The 20,494-nt window shown below is 40.4% G+C and overlaps 1 long non-coding RNA gene across 1 annotated transcript; it reads left to right on the top strand.

The window, feature by feature from the left end:
- The first annotated feature begins 1,949 nt into the window (after positions 1 to 1,949).
- Positions 1,950 to 9,352, top strand: LOC132542066 (uncharacterized). The gene is made up of 2 exons (XR_009553212.1): positions 1,950 to 2,048; positions 8,920 to 9,352. It is a non-coding gene; the product is annotated as an uncharacterized LOC132542066 (long non-coding RNA).
- Positions 9,353 to 20,494: the final 11,142 nt, after the last annotated feature.

Below are 20,494 nucleotides of genomic sequence, written 5' to 3'. Positions count from 1 at the left end.
TTGAGTTTCCTTCCTACCTCGACTAGCTTCTCAAGGAATTAGAGCTTTTTAAAATTTTTCGCATTTTCATATTTACTTGCTTTATGTTCTTTGGATAAATCCCTAGAATTGGAATTGCTAATCACATGGTAGGTCAATTTCCACTGTTTTGAATTATCTACAGATTATTTTCTATAGGACTGAATCAGTTTACGTTCCCATCAACAGTGGGGAAAGGAATCTTTTACCCTTGCCACCATTTGTTATGTCTGTCTTTTTATATGTATAATATCCTCACAGGAATAAGATATTTCACTGTCCTGATTTTCATTTCTCTGATAACCAGAGACTTTGAACACTTTTTCTTATGTTCAACTCTTACTTATGGTGGTTCTGGGGACTGAAGTTTCTCAGACACGAGAAAGTCTGTTGCATTAACACTGTGTGATCTCCCTGACATTCAAATACTTATCCTGCCTTGCTGCTGACATCATTATAGATGTTTAAAAAATAATTGGTAGACATAGATCTTTTTAGATGGATGTGTTTGATTCCTTAGAACATATCTCCAAAAGGAAAAGAAAAAGGCCAAATTGGGGCAGCATGGAACGTTCCTACTCATGACCACAGAATGTGAGCTCAGACCTACAGGGATGCAGAGGTTACATAGGCTCCCAAGCTGAATATGGGTCCCAGATCAAATCGATAGGGTCTATAGTCAACAATATTTATACACCTTTCCCATATTGGGGAGGTACTCTCTTCCCTGATCCAGCTTTCTGGTCCTTTTTCCAGCCATGACCCCATCTCCCCAGACAATAAAATAACTTGGGTCCACCTGCATATCAGAGACCAGGCTGAGGAAAAAACTAGTATAGTCATGGGCCCTTTAGAATATACCTAAAGTAGGCCTACTAACTGTCTTCAATGGAAACTCCATATCTTCATCTTCAATATTCCAGACTTCAGGTTCATGATTAGTCAACAATTTGTTTGGCTTTATATGTTAACTCTTTTTTCAGCCACCAGGTTGCAGATGTTAACATGATGCCTACCAGACTTCCCTGGGCAAATGACCCCACCAATGTGTCCTGGAACTTACTTCCCTAGAGCCCTGCTCCACTAGGGAAAAAGAGAGACAGGCTGTGAGTATAGGTCCACCTGTCAACGCCCATGTTCAGCAGGGAAGCAATTACAGAAGCCAGACCTTCTACTTTCTGCTTCCCACAATGACCGTGGGTCCATACTCCCAGAGGGATAAAGAATAGGAAAGCTATCAGCGATGGGATACAGAGTTCTGGTGGTGGGAATTGTGTGGAGTTGTACCACTCTCTCTTATCCTGTGGTTTTGTTAGTGTTTCATTTATATATATATAAAAAAAGCCATCAGGAGTGGTGAGTGGTAGGTAGATTCATAGTGCAGATACCAGCCCCACTGATCACCTTGGAAGGGAAAAAAGAAGAAGGAGGAGGAGGATGAGAAGGAGAAGGAGAAGGAGGAGGAGGAGGAGGAGGAGGAGGAGGAGGAGGAGGAGGAGGAGGAGGAGGAGGAGGAGGAGAAGGAGAAGGAGGAGAAGGAGAAGGAGGAGAAGGAGAAGGAGAAAGAGAAGAAGGAGAAGGAGAAGAAGGAGAAGGAGAAGGAGAAGAAGGAGGAAAATGGCAAAGGGGGCAATGAATTTATCATAATGACATTGAATCCCAGCAAAAACCATGGTGGGGGGAAAAAAAAGATATGACCTTGAACAAGTCATTTGATCTCTCAGAATTCAAATTTCCTTAGGGAATGCTGATATTAGTATAGGTCTTCTGGAGAAATCAAAGATCATATATTTCTAATCCAGTTGTTTAAGATTATACTTCTCTTTTTATACTATGTTCTCTGGAAACTCCAGTTCCTAAGCTTCTTTGATTCATACTGAATATTAAGTATCTGGTCATCTCTTATAGAAATACTTATTTCTGCTGCACTTTTAGTCTTTCTCATATCTTGCATCTTCCCTTTCTCTTTTCACTTATATATCACCCCAAGAGATAGAGTCTTTTCTCTAGACCACTGCTACTCATCCAAGGTATGTTTTCCTAATAGATACTAGTATAATATTAAAGGATTTTAGAATAAATACTAGAAATATTGTGAGCTATTTTGTGTTTTCAACTGACTGTCTTACTAAAGTTGTTCCCTCTTATTGCCAACACTTTTTTCATGCCTCCTTTGCTCACAACCACCAAAAGTTCTGTTTATTTCTTTTAAAAAGCAATTATAATTACCTCTCCTTCTTCTTTCCCAAGGGCTTCTTGTTATGCCTAGGGAGGCTTATTCTAAGAAGAATTTGGTGGTCAATATTAAAGTAATGTTGTTTTCTCTTAGCTACATTCCTAAAATTCTTGGAAGAGCAGACATTCAATTGTTGTTATTATCATTATGTGTATAGATTCCCCAAGGTAATGTCCTTGAAATGTTTTCTCATTTGAATATATAAATGTCTTTGTTTGTTCAAAAGCCAGTTCTGTTACTTTATGGTTCTACCATACAAATTACTGATCTAGAGACCATGTTTTTTTTTTTTTAAATACTGAAAAAACAACACATTCTCATTACATTTTTAATTATATCACAGCAAATAGGCATTTTTCCTTGCTTTCCTGTGTTAAGTCTGTTCCCCATAGAGACTACAGCTTCTTTGCTCTGATTTTTCTAAAACATCACCACTAATCCAAGGAATTTCTGCCTCACAGACATTAAAAACATATTAACAGACATAAAAACAAGCACTGAAAAGTCTTGTGAGCTATTTTTTGCCTTGAATTTCAGAGACCCAACCTCTGAATTCTTAGCCTTCATGTTTGCTTTTATATTGCTGATACTGTCTCTAAAGCCAAGGTATGGCATATGGTCTGACTGACAGAACAAAGAATTCCACTCACTGGTCTCATATATTGCTCAGAGACGAGCTCATTGTCAAATCAAGCCAATCAGACCAAATGGAACTTAATTCTATTTGGTCAAACTGTGATGGTTAATTTGATGAGTCAACTTAATTGGGCTATTGAATGTACAGACATTTGGTCAAATGTTATTTGAGTTTGTCTCTGAGAGTATTTCTAGAATAGATAAACATGTGAACTGGTATACTAAATAAAGCAGATTGTTCTTTCTAATGTGAGTGGATCTCATCAGATTAGTTGAAGGCTTGAACAGAACAAAATAGCTGATGCTCTTCTAGTAAGAGAGCGTTCTTTTCACCTTGATAACTCGGAACTGGAATATAGACTTTTTTTTTTCATAATTACTGACTCAAAATCAAATATTCATTCTTCCTTAGTCTCCAGTCAGTTGACATTTCTAATTCTAAACTAGTGGTTCTTCTGACTCTTCAGTTTGCCAGTATAGCCTTCAGATCTTAAGATCTGTTTTCCTTTTATCATGTGAGTCAGTTCATTAATGTGTATGTATAGGTGTAAAAGCACACACACATGTATATACACACACACACATATATATATATATATATATATATATATATATATATATATATATATATATATATGGTGACTTACAAAATTACAAGATAACAGGGGTCTATAATTCCACACAACCATTCCAAGCACCAGAGTTCTGTGTCCCAATTTCCTCTATTGGAAATTGAAGTAGTTCTCCCAAGGTCACTGATATGGTTTGACTTATTTCTGTAACTATCCATCTGTCTGTCTCTATTTTTTTTTTTTTTTGCCCATTTTTTATATGGTTCTACCTTCTCTTTTTTTTCTAAGTCATACTTACATCGATTGCTACTTCTGAATGTCTTCCCTTTTTTCCTCTTCTTTTTCTGGGTCCTAATGGAATTGAAGTTCAGAGCCTCTGGTTACCTTTCCCTGACATTTCTCCCTCTCTGGTAGTATGGGCCAAAATTCTTTATGGGGTGCAGAAGGTGGGAGGTCTGGTTTCTGTAATTGCTTCTATATAGGTACTGGCAGGTCAGTCCATACCCCCAGTGTGTGTCTATCTTTCTCCAGTGAAATAAGGCTCTGTAGATGTGATATTCCAGGACACTTTGGTGAGGTCATCTACCCAGGGAGTTCAGGATAGAAGAATCATAGTAGCACCTGCAAGTTAATGTCTCAAAGACAGTAGGATATGAACTGGGACAAAATGTTTAACAAACAAGAACCAGAAAGTAGGAATAGAGTAAGTGAAAATATGGATTTTCGGGTGGTAATAATCTAGGAAGTCTGTTTTAGATATGTTTCTAAAGGTTCATGACTAATAATTTTTGCTTGAGTTTGATAGCTTAACATGCAGGCGGACCACAAATATTGTCTGGAAAAATGACATCAGATTTCAGAGTAGAACTAGAAAGGTGGATTAGGGCAGAGAGTAGTTCCCAAATTGGAAGAGAAAATATAAATACAATTAACTATCTATCACATCAATCTGACCCAGGACCCATATATATCCATATTTAGCAGAGGAACATGTATAACCTTCAAGTCCCTATTAGCCTGAGCTTGCAATCCATGGTTGCAGCTTGGAACATTCTAGGCTGAACTCATTTCAGGACCATCTTCCTCAAGAGGCAGAATAGGATGGCCCAGCCCTCTTTTGGGAAATGGGGCAGTCCCTACCATTGCTAGTCTATAGTGAAGGCAAATTCTTGGAGAGGCCCTTGAAAGGATTTATGATGATATTCCTGATGGAAGTGACCAGTGATGGCATAGAGAGAAGCCTATTAGAGATCTAGGCCTGGTGTATTTATGAGGGAATTCTAGGATTCTCTGACTAGGGCCACAGATGATGAGGTGGTCTGGTAATGACCAAGAAGGTCCCTATTATGTGAGCCAGTCTCTTGCCCTTTTCCAGCTTTTAGTGTCTTCTCTAGCTGAAGAGATTAGACTTTCTCTTGGTTGTCAAAGCATTGTCATTTGTTGTATCCAAATTGGCATTAGGTCTATAACATCTGGCCTCAAATTGAGGAGGAAATGCACCTAGGATTTTAGTGGTATTTAAGTTAACCTTGAGTTTTACAGCATTAACTTGTTTGATGATTCTAATAAAGGTTGTCCTAGAGACAATAATTTTCCTTTAGTGTATCTCAGCCAATTGTATACGGTGTTTTTCTAAAAGGGTGACAATAATGCTGATGCTGTCAGAAGAGATTAAGAGATGAATCTTATTTAATATCTTCTGTGTAGTTAATTGAGTAGATAGAGTGATTGAAACTCAGTTGAAGAGCACCTGGTTGAGCGCACATGCTACAGTGCTCAAGGACCGGGGTTGGAGCCCCTGGTCCCCACATGCAGGGGGAAAACTTTGTGAGTGGTGAATCAGGGCTGTAGGTGTCTCTCTCCCTCTCTAGCCCCCCCTTCCCTCCCAATTTCTGACAGTCTCTGTCAGAATAAATAAATAAAGATAACAAAAAATAAAATAAAAAATATTAAAAAAAAAGAAATTGTAATAGATGTGGATGTGGCTTAGGAAGTGAAGGTGGGGCCTTTGTAGTTTATAAAAGTCAGTCAACATTGCTCTTTCTTGCCTTGCACCTGCATCTACATGTAAGTACTTGCTGTCTTGCTTGCAGGCTTACTGCCCATATGTCCTCTTCCGGTATGTGAATTTTCACTTTTTTTTTTAAAATTTGTCTCCAGGGTTGTCGTTTTCGACGGGTTAGGTTGTTTTCGCTGGGCTGGCTTCACGGGCAGGTAACAGACGACCAGGGACACATAGTTGAGCTGTAGGCAGTATCTCTTTATTCATGCAGGACGCAGCACAATCTAAGCCGAGCTGAGCTAAACTAAAGGTAAAGTATTCTAAAACTCACAATGCTGTCTTTATATATACTTGCCAAGTAGGGTGGAAACAGGGTGTGACATAGAGAGGGTGGAGAGAAAAGTGACTGGTGACAATCAGAGTGTGACAAGGAGAGGATCAGGGTGTGACAAGGAGGGGGGGTGGAGCAAAAACATATCATGAAACAGTGGGGATTGAACCAATGCCCTGGAGGGAGGTGCTTGTTAACAGCGGTTATATAAATAGAATGAAGTGGTTATGTAAATAGAATAGTGTTAAGCAGGGGGGATTTAAACCAAATGAAACAGAAGGGGTCTCATGCATACCAACAATTCCCCCTTTCTTTTTAACTAATGGCCATTGCGGGGTGAACAGAAATGTATATTGTACAGGCGTTTTCAAAAGAACTGGCATATGACATGGAAAACAAAATAGGCGAGCAGCAATAACCAGTGTGATGCCAAGGGGAGCTTTTCTTGCCTCAAAGGGCAAGGCCTAGCAGGCGAAAGGGCATTTCTTGCCTCTGGGAACGCTTCATGTCTCTGGGGGCATCTCTTGCCTCAAAGGGCATTTCCTGCCTCTGTGGGCATATCTTGCCTCTTGGGGCGCTTCATGCCTCTGTGGGCATAACCTAATAAGGAGGGGGAGTTTTCTGCCTCTGGGACAGAGCCTGCAGGCGAGGGGACATGGTCTATAAAGTCTCAAGGCAATTGGCTGAAGTTAGTCTTTGAGAAACACAGCAGCGTGTACCAGTAAGTCCGATGGAGGTGTCAGTCCAAAGTAGCTGACCACAGAAGAAAATGCCAGAGGATGAAATGCTGCACGTCTCTCTCGATGGGGAATGTCGGCCACCAGAATTCTGCTTTTCTGTAGAGAGTGAGCTTTGGAGTCTGTGAATCTGTTTCTTCAGGTCGTGTCAGGTCACATCATTGGTTTCCGGGGGAGATGTCAGAGAACAGGGGTCCAAATGGATTTCCGGGAATTTTATTTGAGTAGATGCTTTTTCATGTGAAGACTTTGACAGCTGAAATTCACTTAACTTGTCAAACAAAACTTGTAGCAGATTAGAAGTTTACTATAATTGATAACTCCATTATAATTGGAAGTCCTTTCTAGTATGATTTTAAGGTTGTTTAAACAGTTTAAACTCAATAAAATGTGGAAAGGTAAACAGAAGAACCACAGTTAAAAGCCTCAGGCATGAGAATAATTAACATAATCATTGCACTATCTGCCCCCCCCATAACTCATACAGTTTTCAGGATTAAACGTTTCAGATTTATGTCAAGACGTAAAAGAGAAATCAAAGGAGGAAAAAACAATTTTTTGGATTGTTTCCGGATGTCTCTAGAAATCATGGCTGTGTCCAGCATTTTTTTTTTTAAGTCAATGTCAAACAAAAATTCAGTCATTCAAATCATTCTCTTATGAAACGCAACTTGAACCAGATTATCAAGATCTCACCATGTAGGATTAAGAATCCCCGGAGGGCGACCTAGTTCAAAAAGCTCCTCGAAATTCCATTTAGGGTGCTTCGGACTGTTCCTGCTGGATTGCTTCAGGCACCCATTTTTAAAAGCGTCTTCCCATCGAAGAAAGAATCCAATCAGGAGAGTAGAACTAACCACGTGTCTCCATACTTGGGAACTGCCAGGGTACTCGAGAATGTTCTTCAAATTAGAGTAGTCCTTCTCCATGGGAAACATGCGAGAAGAAGTCCAGAAAGTCCCAGGGGAAATCCCCATGCATGTCCCAAGGTCTACGATCATGGTCATAAAGAACGAAATTATGGCCTGGAGCAAAATGTAGTTCTTTTCCTCGGGAAACATGAGAGAGGGAATCCAGAAAGTCCAAGGAGAAATCTCCGTGCATCTCCCAAGCTCTATGATCTCGGTCATAAGAAACCAAAGTTCCCAGTCAGGGAACCGAAGTGTGGCCCAGAGCAAAATGTTCCAGAGACAGAGTAACTGTCTCATGATGAAACAGTAGAGGCTTTGGCAAACCTCTTCATAAGTAGAAGAGAAGACCATAGTGCATAGGTAGGCAAAGTCTTCACTTATCTGGGAGTTGCACAGGTCCGGTCCCACGTTGTAGGCGCCATATGTCGTTTTCGACGGGTTAGGTTGTTTTCGCTGGGCTGGCTTCACGGGCAGGTAACAGACGACCAGGGACACATAGTTGAGCTGTAGGCAGTATCTCTTTATTCATGCAGGACGCAGCACAATCTAAGCCGAGCTGAGCTAAACTAAAGGTAAAGTATTCTAAAACTCACAATGCTGTCTTTATATATACTTGCCAAGTAGGGTGGAAACAGGGTGTGACATAGAGAGGGTGGAGAGAAAAGTGACTGGTGACAATCAGAGTGTGACAAGGAGAGGATCAGGGTGTGACAAGGAGGGGGGGTGGAGCAAAAACATATCATGAAACAGTGGGGATTGAACCAATGCCCTGGAGGGAGGTGCTTGTTAACAGCGGTTATATAAATAGAATGAAGTGGTTATGTAAATAGAATAGTGTTAAGCAGGGGGGATTTAAACCAAATGAAACAGAAGGGGTCTCATGCATACCAACACAGGGTTATTGCTGGGGCTCAGTGTTATGAACCCACCACTCTAGGAAGCCTTTTTTCCCCCAGTTTTACTGGCCAGGACGGAGAGAACTTGAGAGATGAGGGGGAGAGAAAGAAGGGAGGGAGGGAGAGAGAGAGAGAGAGCTGTTTAGCATCTCCTCTGAAAATTATGCTTTTCTCCCCAATTCTATGTCCAGTTTATGTGTGATGAATTAACAACTGTGGGGAGAGCCATCACTTTGGTCTCTCTTCTGACAAACTAGGACTTCTTACACTGGACACTCTGTGTACAATCACCATGCTCTGTTCCAGGTCCCAGTGGTTTACTCTTTTCCTAATATGAAGTTTGAGGAAAAATCTTTCCAAATGATTTTCCCGACAAATGTGTAGCTTCTATACTGATTTCAGAGCTTCTCCCTTATCTCCTGTTTCTCAGCATTCATCAGCTCACACTTATGTATAGCACAGGGTAGAAAATCTGTTTACTTTTCACCCCTGGAAACCAGTTTGAATGCTGAGAACGCAACCTATTACTATCAGTCTAGAAATGTTTCGTGAATTCTAATTTATTGCATTTGAATTTCAGCATTACAAAGCAGAAAATTCCATTTCAAATTATTCGACATTGAGAAAGGACAGAGCTCATGTGTGTTAAGGATCAATTAAGTGGAGGATAGGATGTCATCTCCAATCCTCCTATTCTCCTGTGATCTTAAGAAAATAAAAGAACTCAGCCAAGATGTGTACCTAAAGATGACTCTGTCTCTGAAGATGAATCAACACAATGCCTGAGGGGAAAGCCAGGATTTCTGAAGGAAACAGTTATGGGCTGTCCTGACACAAGGACAAGTGAGCAATTAGATCCAAGAATTCTATGTTAAAGACTCATCTTTTAAATCACAGTATTCTGTAGATGTTTCTAACTACGTGTAACTTCTCATAATCTCTAGAATTCACAGAATGTCTAACTTTTAACAATGTAATTTCTAGAATTCTTAAAAATAAACTGGTTGAAACCACACCTCTGTGAAAATGAGTGATTTGGTAAAAGATCATTGGATATAAGCCAATTAAATGCTACAGTACAACTGCAAAAAGTGATAATTTGGTATTTAAAGAAGTAGTCACATTAATTCCCCAATAAAAAACAACAACAAAAAATAAGATAAAATTAAAAAAAATAAAACCTTCCCATAAGACAGAAAATCCTATACTAGTGATGTAGGTAAAAGTATCATCTTTTATTGTAAGCAGCATGCATCTTTTTTATTCATTACAGATGAAATTCATTAAAGTATCAGGAGGCTGAAAAGGGAAACATATGCTCACTTTACACTACTACATATCCAGTGAGAATGTGATCATGGGGGAAGGTGGCATTAAGAGACCCATTTGTGAAGTTTCTCAATGTAACTACTTTGTGAGTTTCAGTAATGAAGAGTTGACATTAATTTTAATTGACTTTCCTCTTGAGGTCAACAAACTGTAGTCCAATGGACAGAGGCTTAAATAAAACTTTTATTAGGAAAGGGCCATGTGTACTTCTTTGTGTTTTATCTGTGCTCCAATGGCAGCTCTGTGACAGAGACTGCACAGTTGTATTCGGATATTCATTGCATGCCCCTTTAAGAAAGTGTTCGCAATCTTGGGAGATAAATAATTGGGAACTGCCCTCATTAAAAAGTCATTAACACTTCCCTAAGTGTTTTCACCACACAGAAGAAAGACTACAGCTGGGTGGGAGAGACAGCATAATGGTTATGCAAGAGACTCATGCCTGAGGCTTTGAGGTTTATGGTTCAATTCCCAGCACCACAATAAGCCAGAACTAAGCAGTACTCTGGTCTCTCTCTCCTCTCTCTCTCTCTCCCTCTCCCTCTCTCTCTTTCTGTCTCATTAAAAAATAAAGTATTAAAAAAAAAAAGGAATCACCAGATCCCTTCCTTCCTCTAATGCTGTCATTTGCCATAACTTTGCAGGCATATTGGAAAAGGTCACTTCAGGGCTCCTCGACTTCTAGCGTCAAGAGTCTTGCCAATTATCAGAGGAAACAGACCATGTGTCACTAGCTCCGATGTTTTCTACATTAACACACCTAACTGAAAAACTCAACATTATTATTTTCATATCCTTCTTCAACTCTGTTATAATACTGATTGAAATTCTAGTTTATCTGCCCTCACCTGTTTTTACTTTTTATCACCTCTATTGTTACATTCAGATCTATCCTTATATATCCTTATATATCTTTCTTCTAAGAGATCAGGTCTTTTGATCTGGAATTCTTGGATAGAATTTTATTTTCTCCTCACTCAGAATAACCAGTCAAAGACTTCCAATCTTGATTGTTGACAGGCTTAAAAAATTGCCACAAAAGTCCTAGATTTTGAAATTACATTACTGCAAGATCCTCTTTGGAATGCTAGATGATGACGATTAAATCCACCTCATTGTATCCTAACTGTCACATTACTAATATCTACCCCAGTCCCTACTTAGATGTCTCTTTTAACTTTAGTAAGATATAGTGTCCCGTCTGAACATGGAGAAACTGATGCCATGAACATTAATGTACATTGAATGTTACTTCCCTGTAAAATAGATATGGTAATGAGAGTCACCCTGTCTAGATCTTCTGGATTCAGTTTTTATGTGTGTTTCTGTAAGGCATTTACATACACACAATTCTCAGATATCAGCAAAATCTCCAAAATTTCAGTTGAATTCTGACACTATCTGGAGATATTAGATTCTCCAGGTTGAAGACAGTCTTCTAAGACCACCTTCCACTTTGGATTCCAGACAGACTTGGATTATCAACTGACTAGAGACTGGGGTTACCAATTACCCCTCTACAGAGCTGATCAATTTGCAAAAAACATCTCACAAAATCCAGTAAACCTGTATATAAAGAATATAAATTAGGAACAGTCGGCTAGAACAGAGTATGGGAAAAGGGTACTGAGTTTTCTTACCCTCATAGAACATAGCATTCTCAACTCCAAAAGCTCTGTGTTGCCCTTTCCTTTTGAATTTTTATGGATACTTCATTATTTAGGCATCAAATCAATCACTGACTGCTGGCAGTGGAACGTAGTCTCCAGTTCCCTCTCTCACTCCTTTCACTCCCCATATTCAGGAAGTCTCCACTCTTCTAATCATTTGGTAGACTTCCAGGTACAGAATCCATCCTTAGACCTCAATAACATGACAAAAGGTAAATTTCATACAACACTTGGCTTTGGGGAGCTGTAAATCAGGAATAGCGAATGAAAAAATATGCAGGGAAACTATACTTTGGTCTTTAGAATAATCATATATATATAGTTCACTATAAATAACAAAATACCCTCCCCCGACCCCCAACCTAGCAGCACATGAGACGTTTCTGCAAAGGAAAGGTGATTGTGGCCTTACAGGAGCAGAGTGAGTCACTGAGAGTGTCATAAAAAGTAAGAGTTCAAGGAGATTTCTTTTATTATTATTTTATTAGTGATTTAATAATGATTAGCAACATTGTAAGAGGGGCATAATTCCATATAATTCCCACCACCAGTTCTGTACCCTGTCCCCTCCATTAGAAGGTTCCCTATTCTCTTTTCTTCTTTTTCTTTTTTCCCTTTGGTTCCCTGTTCTTTACTCCTCTGGGAGTATGGACCAAAATTCTTTTATTCTATAATTTTACTAGTGACTTAATACTGATTTACAAAATTACACATTAACAGGGGTATACACCTACTTCATTCCCACCACCAGGGTTCTGCATCTTCAGTTGCCCCACTGCAAGCCACCACATGGGCCAGCCATCATCTCTACAACTATCTGTCAAGATTTATACTCAATTGCCCCATTTTTCTTCCTGATCCAATCCTCTCTTCCCCTCATGCCCCTCATGACACCATTACTACATACATACATCCTTCTCCTTTTTCATATATATTTAGAACCAGAGCCTGTGCAACCTCTGAGGCCCTAATGATCTGAGCTTGTAGCTCATGGCCACATCTGTGGAACACTGCAGGCTGCCCTCATTCAGGACCAATCTCCCTCAAGTGGCAGGGCAGGATGCCCCAATCTCCCTTCGGAGACGGGCTATTCCTACTGTTGCTGCTTTATGGTGAAGGCAACAAACCAAAATTCTTTATGGAGTGGAGAAGGTGGAGGATCTGGCTTCTGTAATTTTTCTCTACTGGACATAGGTTAATGAATCTTTTCCTTGTCACTCCACCTTCCAGAGAAACTACTGCACAGAGAAATCATGATAATGACTAGTGAATAATTTAGAACAATTTAGAATTAAAATGTAAGGGTTACGTATGTATAAGCTTGATGAATTAAAACCTTGAAAAAAAAGGAAATAATGTAAAAGAAGGGCAAAAAGTAAAAGATTCAAATTTGTAGAGGCTGAAATGAATAGAATTTTGGGGGCTGGGCAGCGGTACACCTAGTTTAGTACACATGCTATAATGCACAAGGACCCCAATTCAAACCCCTGGCTCCCACATGGAGGGGAAAGCTTCACAAGTGGTGAAAAATAATGCTGCTTGTTTTGAACTCTCTCCTCATCCCCCCTTTCTGTTTTCATAAATAAAAGTGCCTAATTGCATAGAGATCTGGTGTAAGTATGTAAAACTATCACCATTATATTGTGCACAGGCACAAAATGGATTTTTTTTAAAAAAAAATTTATTCCCTTTTGTTGCCCTTATAGTTTTATTGTTGTAGTTATTATTATTATTGTTGTTATTGATGTCATTCTTGGATAGGACAGAGAGAAATGAAGAGAGGAGGGAAAGACAGAGGGGGGGAGAGAAAGACACCTGCAGATCTACTTCACTGCCTGTGAAGCGACTCCCCTGCAGGTGGGGAGCTGGGGGCTCCAACCCGGATCCTTATGCAGGTCCTTGCACTTAACCCGCTGCACTACCGCCTGACTACCTACAAACTGGATTTTTTTTTAAGGGGGCCAGGTGGTGGTGTACCCAAGTAAGTGCACACATTACAGTGTGCAAGGACCTGGGTTCAAATCCCCTGGACCTCACTTGCAAGGGGAAAGCTTCACGAGTGTTGAAGCAGAGCTGGAGGTGTCCCTCTGTCTCTTTCCCTCTACCTTTCCCCCTCTCAATTTCTCTCTGTCTCTAGTCAATAATAAATAAATAAATAAATAAATAAATAAATAAAATCAGTAAAATTTCCTATAAAACGAAGATATTAACCTACTAAAATTAGCATTTTAAAAAATCATAAAGTGAAAAAACAAAACAAAACAAACCTCCCTAACACATATGGCTGCCAGTTTTAAGGAAGGATTTAGAGTTGGTGTGAATACTGCAGTGTTGGGTAGTATGCCAGCTCCCCCTGGCTTCTGCTTAACCAAGCACCAGTATGCCTATATAGGGATTGGTTTGATCCCATTCAAAGCTTTGGTCTATTTACATAAATCACTTTTACATTTACATAAAGCACCACACTCCCTCCAGGGCATTGGTGGTTTAGTGGTAGAATTCTCACCTGCTCTGCCCCCTCTCCTTGTCACACCCTGATCTTCCACCAGTCACTTTTCACTCCACCCTCTCTATGTCACATCCTGTTTCCACCCTACTTGGAGAGTATAAAAACAGTTGCTCTTCTGATTAAAGACACTTGGAAATTGCTTTCCAGCTCCGAGGGTTCCAGAGTGTATCTCCTGCGAAGTTAGTGCGGCACAAGTTCCTGATCCCTCTTCCATGCAGCAGCCTAGATCGGCTCCAGTTGAGTTCTCTCCAACCCAGAGAGCATTAGCTTGGGAAGAAGCACCCTCAGGCTATCCCGGCATTTGGTGCCCGAAACAGGGACACGTAAGCAGCAGATTTACAAGAAGACATCCTAGATAAGTACACACCTTTTGGGTATCTGCAATATTGTGTTAAGGCACTGTGATTTTTTTTTCTTTCTTATTGTTTTCCTGAGATCTCTCCACCATGGAAAATATTTTCCAAATTCTGCATTCTTTTTCCAGTATACAATTTTTATATATCTGGGACATTTTTCTCGGGGCTGTACCTTATATCCTGTTGATCATCATAGCAGCTTTTAAGGTATATATAGGGCAACCTCTCAAAAGGCTTAAGGACCTAGAGGCTGAGGTCCAAGAGATAAAGGAAGTGATCATAGAACTTAACCAGCACCTTAAAAACAAGAAGAAGCAAAGGCCTGTCGTGATCCTGACCCACCCTAATTCCTCTGCATCTTGCCCTGAGGCCCCTATTTTGGCAGACACGTGTCCGAATTCTCCTTTGGACTCCACAGCCACTTCTTCGGCCACCCCCATTTTGGCAGACACATGTCCGGAACCTCCTGCTGCCTCCACGGCTGCTTCTTCGCCCACCCCCGTTTTGACAGACACATGTCTGAATTCTCCTGTAGCCTCCCAAACCACTTCTTCGGCTGCTTGTCCAGAAGCTTCCACTTCGGTGACTCCTCCTACCGCTACACACTTATCAGAGCAAGTCCACACATTTCCGGTCAATGTTGCCCCCAATAGACAAAAACCTCAGACCTGATATCCGTATTCCGCCACAGACCTGAAGGAACTAAGCCAGGATATCAACAATGATGGTGTTCATGCCCCATGGACCAGGTCCATTTTACAAGGCCTGCTTCAGAATCTTAATACCTCCCAAGACTGGAGGGATGTAACTCGCGCTACGCTCCCAGGTCCCCTCTTCCTGCAATGGGAGGAATTTTTTCACGACGAATGCTTACAGCAATCGTGGAAAAATATTCAAAATCAGCCAGAGGGGAATTTTGATGCATTGTTTGAAACAGGCCAATTAGAAACAGGGATTCAACAGGCAGAAGCCAAGTTTCCACCTGGGTATTTTGGTCAGGTATGCCTGTGTGCATTAAAAGCATGGGAGCGATTAACACCACCCATGGGAGCAGCCTCAGCCCCCATTCTCTCCCTTCAACAAGAACCTGATGAATCCCTCGCTAAATTCATTGCCAGGGTCCAGTCGAGTTTGGAAAGGAAGATTTATAATCCTGACACTCGTTTTCTCCTCCTGAGATCCATAGTCTGGGATGGAATGCTTCTGCATTTTTGACAGCCTGTATCACTCTTAAAAATGAAGATCCAGATACTTGGATTATAGCTACACAGGATCTCAGATCAAGCTCTTTTCAAGGACCTATGTTACAGGCCTATGCAGCTACCTTACATAAGCAAAACGGGGCTTGCTTTCAGTGCGGTCACCAAGGGCATTGGCGTAACCAATGTCCAGAAAATAGACCGCAACCCCACCTCCAGCCAGGGCAACCCCACCTCAAGTCAAGTCAACCCCGCCTCCAGACAGGGAACCAGAGACCACGAATGCCTTGTCCCAGATGCCAGAAAGGATTTCACTGGAGAAGAGATTGTTGGTCAAGGTCCCATAGGAACGGCATGCCTCTGCCAAATGTAAACAGGGATTTAAACTAGGTGTGGGGCTTCCCTTAGCCCCACCCCCAAGAGGGAAGGAAGCAGGTCGCCCACTTGGTGCTGTGCCCTTCTTCCACAAGCAGAAGCCAGGGGGAGCTGGCATACTACCCAACACTGCAGCAAGTTTAGCCTAAAGTCCTAGCATGTCTGGTACTTGAGCCATTCAAGCCCAGGTTTTATAGTGCTGGAGATATAAGTATTGGGGAAGATACAAGTATTGCAAAACATTTTGTGTGCTCTCTTACATGTGGAGTTTTCATGTGCTACCTATCATGTGGCATTTTGAAAAATCCCATGGAGAGGCTCTCTTTCTCTCTCTTTTTGTATTTTTTGAATATCCGTAGGAGAGGAAATGCTGGTTCATGGGTTAAATCTATTTCTAGTGTTCTGAGGAGCATTCAGACGGTTCTTCACAGGGATTAAACCTGTGAAGTGTTCCTTTTCCCCCTTACCCTCGCTGGCACCTGTTTCTGTCCTGTCTAATGAATGACATTCTTACAGGTGTAAAGTGGTATATCATTATTGCCTTTATTTGTGATTGCTAATCTGTGACTTTGAACACTTTTTCAGATGTCTGTAGGCTGTTTGGATGTCATCTTCAGTGAATATTCTGTCCATATCCTCTCCCCACTTTCAGATGCAGTCATTTGCTTTTTTTTTTTAATGCTGACTTAGTATAATTAGTTGAGAGGAGGGGGTCAGGTGGTAATGCAGCGAGTTAAGTGCACATGGTGCGAAGCGCAAGGACCTTAAGAACCCCAGTTGAGCCCTCAGCTCCCCACCTGCAGGGGGATCACCTCACAATCTGTGAAGCAGGTCTGCAGGTGTCTATCTTTCTCTCCCCCTCTCTATCTTCCCCTCCTCTCTCAATTCCTCTCTATCCTATCCAACAACAACGACATCAAAATGACAACAACAAGGGCAATGTTAAGAACAAGAAAATGGGAAAAATGGTTTCCAGGAGCAGTGGATTTGTAGTGCAGGCACCAAGCCCCTGCGATAACCGTGGAGGCAAAAATAATAATAATAATAATAATTAAGAGGAATAGTATAGTCAGATAATTATGTTAAGAAGAATATCAACAACAGAACTAATGAGATATTGAAGAAAAACAAACTTAAAGATAGTAGATAAAATATCATGCAATAGTGCCTGGGTTACTGTTTAGTAGAAAATTAGAGGATTTGTGTCTGAGTCCCTGGGTTTGATTTCCTGGTACCATGTATGCTGTAGCAGTACTTTAATGTCTTTCTCTTGTTCCATCTTATAAAATAAATATTTTTTAAGATACATTGCTGACACAGATTTGAATACCTGAGATGCCAAAGTGAAAAAAAGTTTCATCAGCAGCACCAACTTAGGCCAGAACTGAGGAGTGCTTGGGTCTCTCTTTCTATTTCCAATTCTCTTTCCTCATAAACAAACAAATGCATGTTTTTAAATGTTTTTTTTGTTTTACCTATGTTGAGAGGGAAGGTGGAGGTAAAGGGAGGAGAGAGAGAGAGAGAGAGAGAGAGAGAGAGAGAGGCCTGCAGCACTGACCTACCACTTGTGAGGCTTCTCCCTGCAGTTGGTGACCTTGGACTTGAACCCAGGTCCTTATGCATTGTAATGTATGCACTCAATCGGATGAACCAACTCCTCCTCTGCACATATTTTCTTTTTAAAGATGCTTTGCACTAGTTTAGATGGAAAATTTTGACTGAGGAGTGATGTGAGTGCAGAGAAACACAATTCAGAGATATAGCAATCAAGATGCCAATGGCAATGAGACAGTGAAATAGACTAAGGCATGAGGCATGGGTGAATGATATTGATCACCTCATAAAAATAAAATTGAGTTTAGTGATTATGGTGAATATAGTCAGACAAGAAATACAGTTGAATCATATTTTTTTTGTTTGTTTTTGGGAAAAGAATGGCAAACAACACGTTTGACTTTGAAGATGTTATCTTTTAGCTTATTCAAGTGATCCACTTAGAATTTTCCAGAAGAAAGTGTAAATCTGAGTTTTGGACTTAAAATAGAGACTGGAACTGGTCATATGCATTTGGCAACATATGGTCCATTTTAGACTTTGCACTCTGAGTATTACTTTCAATAAAGAAAACAAGCCAAATACATTAACGATGACTCTTTAGTCACTATCAGGCCACCCATCAGCTGGGGCCCTAGTCAGGGAGTCCTGAGTTTCCCAAACAGACAAGATGGGCCTATACCTCCAATAAATCCCTCCCTCCATTGTTTCTGGTCATCTCTATCAGGAACAACACAATAGACGCTACTGTGGGCCCCCATAGGACCTTGCCCTCAACATGGATCAACAACAGTAGAGAATATTCCATCCTCCAAAGGGAGGCTGGACAACATACTCTTTCTTCCATCTGAGGAAGATGGGTTCTGAAATTGGGGCAGCTTGGGACATTCCTACTCATGACCACAGAATGTGAGCTCAGATCTACAGGGATGCAGAGGTCATATAGGCTCCTAAGCTGAATATGGGCCCCAGATCACAGCAAATTGATGGGGTTTACAATCAACAATATTTATACCCCTTTCCCATATTTGCGAGTTACTCTCTTCCCTGATCCAGCTTTCTGGTCCTTTTCCCAGCCATGACACCATCTCCCCAGATAGTAACTTGAGTCCACATGCATATCATATGTCAGGCTCAGGAACCAACCAACCAACCAACCAAACAAACAAACAAACAAACAAACAAAAAAACACTGGTATAGTCATAGACCCTTTGGAATACACCTAAAATAGGCCTACTAACTATTTACAAAATGGAGACCCCAAATCTTCATCTGCACTAATCCAACCTTTAGGTTCGTGGTTAGTTAACAATTTGTTTGGCTTTATATCTTAACTCTTTTTTCAGCCAACAAGTTCCAGATGCTACCATGATGCCAACTGGACTTCCCTGGGCAGATGATCCCACCAATGTGTCCTGGAGCCCCGCTTCTCCAGAGCTCTGCTCCACTAAGGAAAGAGAGAGATATGCTGGGAGTATGGATCCACCTGTCAATGCCCATGTTCAGAGGGGAAGCAATTACAGAAGCCAGACCTTCCGCCTTCTGCACTCATAATGACCCTGGGTCCATATTCCCAGAGGGATAAAGAATAGGAAAGCTACCAGGGGAGGGGATGAGATACGGTGTTCTGGTGGTGGGAATTGTGTAGAGTTGTACCCCTCTTATCCTATGGTTCTTGTCAGTGTTTCTTTTTATAAACAAAATTATAAAAAAAGAATGCAAGCCAAGTAGAATGTGCATTTATTTCTTTTTGTTACTCTTACAATAGAGGTTATATATTTTCCCCTAATTTCTTAAAGTATACTGAACTGCTAAAAAAAGGTCAATTTTCAAAAATCACATAAAAAATTCATTTACACAACACCTTAAGAGGTAATACAATGCAAAATTTATAAATGGGAACAAAGTAATAACTTGCCTGGGCTTAGGCACTGAAAACTGAAGATGTGGAGGTGGGAAAAAAAGAGCAATATAATGAAGTTATGCGGTGACTGAACTGTGGTGGTGGGTCTCTGAGTATGCACATGTGATAAAACATAAATAGACAACAGATACTTTGTTCTAAACAAAACTGGAACTAAGATTAATGTTTTATATAAATTTGAATAATTGGGTTGTGACCCTGTGGTGCAACTTTAAAGATCTGATCACTAGTAGAAGCTGGGCAAAGAAAGATCTGATCATTAGTAGAAATTGTGCAAAGAAAGATCTGATTACTAGTAGAAACTGGGCAAAGAAAGATCTGATTACTAGTAGAAACTGGGCAAAGAAAGATCTGATTACTAGTAGAAACTGGGCAAAGAAAGATCTGATCATTAGTAGAAATTGGGCAAAGAAAGATCTGATCACTAGTAGAAACTGGGCAAAGAAAGATCTGATCACTAGTAGAAACTGGGCAAAGAAAGATCTGATTACTAGTAGAAACTGGGCAAAGAAAGATCTGATTACTAGTAGAAACTGGGCAAAGAAAGATCTGATCATTAGTAGAAACTGGGCAAAGAACCTGATCATTAGTAGAAACTGGGCAAAGATTATATTAGACTCATGTCATTTCTTATAACTGCATGTGTAATCATAATTATCTTGTAATGAACTTTTAATAGTAGGATATACTTCAGGGTACTATGCTAAGGGAAATAAGTCAGATAGGGAGAAAGATATCATATGATTCCACTCATTCTGGGAATAGACTTCTTTCTAAGTTACTAAATTTGAGATGTTTTCCATTCTTTCTGCACCACTAGCAAGATCTTCCTTCCTGGTTACAACTTCTGTCTTCTTGGAGAACAAAGTCTCATCAAGGCATTTGAAGAATTTATCAAAGTCCTGCTTTCAGCAGAATAAGGCTTTCAACAGACGTTCTGGATAGCTCAAATTTCCTATCACAACCAGCTCTCATCACTGCACCTGTTCTATAATCTGTCTGAGGAATGCATCATTCTCTCCTTCTAACTGCCCAGCCAGCCACAGTAGCAATACCGTATCTGTTTTCTTCACAATTTTCCCCCAGGCAGATGTTCTCAGCTGTGTATCCAAAATCAGGTTTATTAATTTTCTTCTACAGAAAATTTCTCAGGACACATGTATACTCTCCAATCATTGCTGTTAGGTGTAATTTCTCTTGTATATATTTAATTTCACTTGTATTATTAAAGCCTCTAA

The sequence above is a fragment of the Erinaceus europaeus genome, chromosome 1 (genome assembly GCF_950295315.1).
Source record: "Erinaceus europaeus chromosome 1, mEriEur2.1, whole genome shotgun sequence".
Classification (NCBI taxonomy): domain Eukaryota; kingdom Metazoa; phylum Chordata; class Mammalia; order Eulipotyphla; family Erinaceidae; genus Erinaceus; species Erinaceus europaeus.
Note: the sequence above shows the minus strand (reverse complement) of the source record. Positions and strands in the feature narration are given on the sequence as shown.